Consider the following 7847-nt stretch of genomic DNA (forward strand, 5'->3'; position numbering starts at 1 on the left):
CACGCCCCTCCGGGCCCATGCTGGTTTCGTTTCGATGTAGGAAGGAAAAGGAGAACATAACAAAAGCGGCGATCGCCCCTGCGGCAGCCGACGGGGGCGGGCCTCGACGACGTCCCGGGTCTAGTCGGACCCCTCCTCGCGCTTCATCGATGCGCGGCGGCGAGACGACCCGCTACCACCTTCGAAGCGGGCGCGACGGCATGGCGGCTGATCAAGGCCGCCGTTGCTGGAGCTGTCGCCAAGGGAGGAGCCGCCATAGCCAGACGAGGCGCGGCCGGTAGGCTCGTCCTCCTCCTCGTCCCGACCATCGCCAAGGCCGAGCACCTCCTCGCCGTCGTTCACCTCAGGGCAGCATCCGGCGCGGCGACCGTCTTCCCCGAACACCCTCATGAAGAGGGTCGTGTCGCCGTCGAACTTGAAGTGGAGGGTGCACCGCCTGCCCAGGCCGCGCGCGCGGGCGAACGTCTGCCAACCGCGGGCCAGAGCTATGTTGCCCGCGACGGAGACCTCGACCGCGACCCAAGAAGCCCTGCTGCAGCAGTCGTCTGCCTGCAGCCAGAGCCCGCCTGGACCGGAGGCCGGCAGCTCGTCGGCAAAGAAGCGGGGAAGCTGGAGCCAGCTGCCGGCCGGGTCCTCCGACCAAACAACGAACTCCGGTAGCACCTCTGACGCATGGAACCGCGGCCGGGGAGGTCGCGCAACCACGGCACGTCTCCTCTCGTCAACAGGACTACCGCGACTGGAGCGGCCCCTGCAACGCACTGCGGCGCCGCCCCGAGAGCCGGGGGCCGCAGCGGGGGTCGCGGCATGCTTGCGGGGACGGCCACGTCCTCGTTTGGGTGCCGGGGAGCCGGGTCCCTCCCGAGGGGCTTTGCCCTTCTCCGCGGTGGAGAACCTCTTCGGCAACGCCATTACTGCTAGCGGTGGAGCAAGGAGGAGGAAGCAAGCGACCAAGGAAGAGATGGGCGACGGGGGCTCCGCCCCCCTCCCCATTTATAGCAAAAGAAGGCCAACCGGAGCCTCCCACGATCACAGGTAATGATGGTTTTCCTTGCATGTCGCAGGGACTTGTCAAGTCGAGCAGTTGCCGAGGCAGCATGGGGAAGCGGAGACGCCCACGTCCAATCAACCGCCACACGTCAACCGAGGCTGCAGGCTTTTGGGCCCGCGTCTCTCCGCACTTGACCCTTGGCTTCGCCGCGAAGCCAAGCCCGAGCGCACCTTGGGCCCGAGGGTTACTGTCGGCGTTCTGGGAACGGGGGTCCCCAGACTTGCCTGCCTGCGGCCCACGGCATGGCTAAGTTAGCGGGCCGTACGACCCACCTTCATCAACAAAGCATCGAAGACCCTTGCGAGGGGCCAAGCCTCGCGAGGCGGACGACTCAAGACCTCCTCGGGAGTGGCCTGACCAGGCAGACTCACGAGGAGTGGAGATATCAAGGCGGGGCAAACCTCACGAGGCTTTCGTGACGTGAGCCATGACGATCGACACAAGGCGGGCGCCAGCGCGCGCAGCGCCTTGTTTCCTCTTTGGTGCTAAGGAGGCAAGCGCAGGCGAGGAATACCGAGGCATCAGGCAAAGGTTGCCATATCGGTGCAACGAGACCAAGACCAGAAGGATGGCAAGACAGAGGTCTCCGTGGAGCCCAAGACGGCGTCACCACCAGAGCCTTTTGCAGGCGAAGACCGCTTTTGTCAGGATAGCTTGTACTAGTTGTTCCCCTTCAAATTTGCCCGCCGTTGTTGGCTCCCTTCCCGCTCAATATTTGGGGAGAGGACCAGGGCCTATATAAGTAGAGCTAGCCACCACAGTAGGGGGCAGGAGGTTGTTCATCGAGCTCTCACCAACTAGTCCACAGAGCACAAGAACACCTCAACCTCAGGAGGCTGTTCTTCCCCTTGTACTTTTCCTCATCAGCCCAAGAGGCAATCCACCACCACCACACTAGAGTAGGGTATTACACCACAACGGTGGCCTGAACCAGTATAAATCTTGTGTCTTTCTGTGTTGTGAGTTCATCGAGTTCGTTCGCGAGATCTTAGCAAGCTAGGGCGTAGATCGGTAGGAGGGAAAGACTTCGTGCGCACCCCAGAGTTCGAACCTTAAGGGTTTTGCCGGAACCCCACATCCGACACATTATTCCCAGGGTGATCACCTCGTTTGCAGTAGTTTCACACGTACTCCCTCCGGTCCTTTTTAGTCTGCATATAAGTTTTGTCTGAAGTCGAAGTATCTCTACTTTGACCAATCTTATAGAAAAAAGTATCAACATTCACAACGTAAAATCTGCTGACTTGAAAGAAATCTAATATGTGAAGTAAAAAGGAACAGAGGGAGTACAAAAAGTTTGAGCAGCTTTTTAGCGTTCCTGTACATTGCAATCAAACACACAGGCCTGGCAATTCATAGGGAACATTCAAAACAATCGATGATTATGCATCTCACAGATTCACATGTCAGAGCCAATATTTACTTCAGAACTAAATAATAAAGAAAAATCGATCGATGATGCTGACAGCAAAGGGCGTCCCATTCGAAAATATCAAATGCGTGTCTTCTTGCTAACATCAATGAGCAAGATTTGACAAGGTTGTCCCATTCCAAAATGTCAAATGTGTATTGTTTTGCGTACATCAACGAGCAAACTTTGACAAGGTTTTCTCATTCCAAAATATCAAATGCCTACGATTGTGGAATGGACAGGGTTTGCCATCAGTTCGGACATTGACATGGCACCTCGTGCTAAATAAACCAACTGTTCTTTTTGTGCAGTTCCACCAAAATCAACCAAATTCGCGCGTAGCTTGTATGATTTCGCCTTTTATATGTTGCAACGCCTTGAACATATCAGCACCTCCTTTCTTGTGGTGGAAATGAATGATTCCCATTGAAATCAAGCTGAGCACCCCTGTTTGCATAAATACAAAAATGATGAGTAAAGCAAATTGTATTATGAATTTACAATTTAAATAGGCACCTACATGGTCCATGTAGAGCACACTTTTAAAAAATGGAACTCACCGAAAAGAATCCTAGAACAACATTGTACTTGCCCATCACAGCAAAAAAGATGGAAATCTGTGAGTCCTTCTGAGCTGAAGTTAGTTTGGTCTTGTGGGGAGTAATGTAACTGCATCCTTCAACTTCTCCTTCTGATGAGAAGATAGACTGGGCTTCTTCATCCTGGCATAATCGGAACTAGTCACTTCACGTACTCCATATTGTTCTTCAGAGGAGGATGATCCTGCTGTGCAAAGACAAGAGAACAATTGAATGCTAGCATCTGTTTGCTCAAAAAAGGGAAAGAAAATACTTAAAACAACCATTACATTAACAAAGGGAGTAACTGATGAAATGTATAGTCACAAAGAGATGCATCTCCTCATTATCCTCATAGGAAATGATATGATACCAAACACAGCAGCTCAACTTGAACTGTATTATTACTTAATTTTAATAGTGGCTATAACGGTGGCAAACCGGTGGATCAATTTATTAGCAGCCTTAGATTAACATGTGAAACAATACCACTTTCTCATGAGAGTAGCTAAACAGTAGCACAACACCAATAGAGATGACAAAGCTCAATCATATGGATGAAATCCGTGGGCCGGTACCAACCTTTGTCAGGAGGCTAATTGTGTAGAGCTAGCAGATGAACTCTGTGAAGGGATGACCCTTTTTAATGAGTGTACGCATATCTTGATGCGTGAGACCATTATTGCTAAATTGAGAACGTACTTGATGAACTCTATGATCTAATAGTAGCCCATGATTACTTTCATGATGATTATAAGTCCTCCACATTGCAGTTGTTAAAGGTGCTCAAAGGGGAAGCACTCTTCATCAAGTAATGACCCCTCGACATGGTTCTCTTGACGCGCCCTAGTATACTCTACTTGTTCACCTGTGTCGGTTTGGGGATAAATTTTTTACTCCGCGAGAAATTGAACAAAAAGCTGTCGAATTGGCCTAATTTTGAAAGAAGATTAAATAACTATTTATGCTAGTTTATCGAAGGTTTCAACTCACAAAAGGGCAAGCAAAGAAATTAATCCCCCTAAAAATCAAAAAATGCTTTTATAAAATAATTCATGCCGAGATTCATGTTTGGCATGCATATCATACAAAAAGATGAGATGAGCCTATAGCATGTCTCAATGACAGGAGACTTGATTATATAAAGAATATAAAGTCCCGAAAATAATAAGAGGAAAAGAATAGCTTCTTGCCCGGTTGAAACAACGATGAACTAGGATATGAAGTTGTTACCTGTTCACAATAAAATTGAGCGACAAAATGTGGATGTCTGCATGATCCTTATCATGGTGAATATGAGCTACCATTTGTTACAAATATCACATCTCAAATCGTTCCTTTAGAACAGTGATGGACTCATGCTTCTACATATCTGTATCTCATAAACACAAGGCTGGCCTTGTTTTTACAAGCCATGGTACTTGCTCAGGGACGAGCAAGACTTAAGCTTGGGGGAGTCGATGAGTCCAATTTATGTGATGTTTTTACAAAGTATTTTGTGCCTACGTAGTAGGCTTTGTGGAATTTTACCGCGTTCGCGCACTTCGTTTTGTTGATAGTCCCTCAAGTAACATCTTTTGAATCAATTATCATTTAGTGGAGAAAATCCTCATAAATGGTGGTTGAATCACGTATTTAAGGTGATGATCACTTTCCATAAGAGAATCAAGCAATAAGGCCAAAGGAATGGACGTCGCCGTGCTTTCAGCATGAAAGACGGTGTTCCATACGACCGCAAGCACCCGCGAGCGGTCGTATGGCACGCCGCAGCTGGATCAAGTATTTTCACCCCGTCAAATCGGATCGTGAATCAGATGCTCAGAGACACCAGAAACTCATCCTTTTCACTGTGGAAGAGGACAACGTCATCACCACCATCATCGTCATCCACTACATCATCATCATCATCCACATCCTTATCATCTGCAACATCAAGAAGCCTAGTGGATCCTTCGGTGTATCATATGAATCTCTCATTCATGTATTCCATTACCATTGTCATGATGTTTGTTGCCCTCATGTGTGAGTAGACCCCAAGTTCTCGGGGATATGGATGAACCTTGGTATGTGTAGGATCTAAAACGTTTATTGTGGATATGAGATCCTCTGTTGAATGCGTAGTTTAATAACTTCATGAATGTTGTGAAGGGCCCCCACTCAGAATTTGTGCCTTATGACCATGAAGTATATCACTGCCATTGTAAAGGTTTAGGACGTGGGGGTAATTCGAGGTGACAGTAAAAGCCTACCGCTCCTAGCCTTTGCAATTGACCAGGGAATCACGGAGAACCCTTAGAGAGGCCACGTCCATGGGTAAACCCTTAATTATCATGAGTTGTAACCCTCCGGGGGAGACTATGATGGTGGCGTGCGTGGCACAAAGTCTACCACGAGTAGAATGTGTACTGTACCCGGCTCCGCCCAGCATAATCGCCAACAGTGGCTCAAGTATCTGGTATATACTATGCTTATGCATATGTGCGTTAGAAACATACCAATGGGGATTCCGAACTCCCTGAGAGTTTCCTTTTTATTCTGTTGTTGAACTAGTCATCACAATCCTCGCACTTCATTTAATTTTTATGTTATTTAGTTACAAGTTACAAACACTACTCAAGAATCCTTTTTATCTGCCCTCAATCTGCTTTAAGTCTACAATTGTTTACAGGCACAAAAAAACATAGTTCTCTACAAGAGGCAAAAGTCTGATTCCTGTGCTCCATGTGGGATCCATAATCTTACTTTGAAAAGGTGATAACCCACAAGTATAGGGGATCACAACTGTTTTCGAGGGTAGAGTATTCGACCCAAATTTATTGATTCGATACAAGGGGAGCCAAAGAATATTCGCAAGTATTAGCAGTTGAGTTGTCAATTCAGCCACACCTGGAGGACTTAATATCTGCAGCAAAGTGATTAGTAGCAAAGTAGTATGGTAGTTTGATAGTAACGGTAGCAGTAGCAATTTTGTAGTGATCGTAACAGTAGCAATGACAAAAATAACTTAGCAAAGATCAATATATGAAAAGAATAGGCATTGGATCAGTGATGGATAATTGCGTTGGATGGCATTCATCATGAACAGTTATAACCTAGAGTGACATAGAACTAGCTCTAATTGATCAATGTAATGTAGGCATGTATTCCGTATATAGTCATACGTGCTTATGGAAAAGAACTTGCATGACATCTTTTGTCCTACCCTCCCGTGGCAGCGCGGTCCAAAAGGAAATTAAGGGATATTAAGGCCTCCTTTTAATAGAGAACGGGAACAAAGCATTAGCACTTAGTGAATACATGAACTCCTCAAACTACGGTAATCACTGGAAAGAATCCCAATTATTGTCACCTTGGGGTATGTGGATCATAACTCGTAATAGGTGCATATAACTTGAAAGATAGGATCAAGAACGCACATATATTCATGAAAACATAATAGGTTTAGATCTGAAATCGTGGCACTCGTGCCCTAGTAACAAGCATTAAGCATAGCAAAGTCATAGCAACATCAATATCAGAACATACTGGACACTAGGGATCAAGCCCTAACAAAACTAACTCGATTACATGACAGATCTCATCCAACCCATCACCGTCCAGGAAGCCTACGAAGGAATTACTCACTCCCTGCAGTGAGCATCATGAAATTGGTGATGGAGGAAGGTTGATGACGACAATGGTGTCGAATCCCCCTCTCCGGAGCCCCGAACGGACTCCATATCATCCCTCCCGATGAAGAACATGAGGTGGCGGTGGCTCCATATATCGTAAAACGCGATGAATCCTTCACTCTGATATTTTTCTTGGTGAATAGGTATATATGGAGTTGGAGTTAGGGTTGCCGGCGGTCCAGGGGCCCCACAAGCTTGTAGGGCATGCCCCCTGAGCTTGTGGCTCCTGGATGGCCCCCCTCTGGTATATTTTCCACCAGTATTTTTTTATATTCCATAAAAATTCTCCATAAATTTCCAGGTCAATCTGAGAACTTTGATTTCTACACAAAAACAACACAATGGAATTCTGCTGAAAACAGCGTCAGTCTAGGTTAGTTTCATTCAAATCTTGTAAGTTAAAGTCCAAAACAAAGAGCAAAAGTGTTTGGAAAAGTAGATACAATGGAGATGTATCAAAAGGCTACAACTAAACCCTATGTACTTGCTGGTTATCAGTGTCCGGCCGGATCAGTGTGAAAGACGATGCTACCGAATGTGAAAAGTTGGGCGGGGACGTATATGTCACTGCAACAGATGTCGCCGTTGGTCTGAAGACGAGCCATTGATCCTTCTTGGCCACACAAAGGGACCTGTATGGGTCACCAATGCCGGTGCTAAAACCAACAGATCTCGGGTAGGGGGTCCCGAGCTGTGGGTCTAGGAACAATGGTAACAGGAAGACGAAGGGGACGATGGTTACCCAGGTTCAGGCCCTCTTGAGGAGGCAAATCCCTACTTCCTACTTTGATTATATTGCTGCGATGGAGTACGGAGTACAAGATGATCTACCTCGAGATCGTATGATTGTGTTCTAAACCCTAAGGCTGGTAATCGTGCCTCTAAAGACTAAACCCCTCGTCTTATATATGCACCGGGGGTACATAGGTTACACACATGGTCGGTTGCCAACGTGTCGGCTATAGAGCAATCCCTGAAGTACCCATCTTGGTGACGCTGAGGTTCGTAGCTTCGGTAATCCTTCCCTTTAGGGATTGGGGGGCATAAGCCCGACCCATGGACTGCAGGGCGCACCGGTTAGTACCCCTTAGTACATGACACAAATACCTGTTCTGTTTCTTATCCATCTCATCACA

The sequence above is a fragment of the Aegilops tauschii genome, chromosome 5 (assembly GCF_002575655.3).
Source record: "Aegilops tauschii subsp. strangulata cultivar AL8/78 chromosome 5, Aet v6.0, whole genome shotgun sequence".
NCBI classification, from domain to species: Eukaryota; Viridiplantae; Streptophyta; class Magnoliopsida; order Poales; family Poaceae; genus Aegilops; species Aegilops tauschii.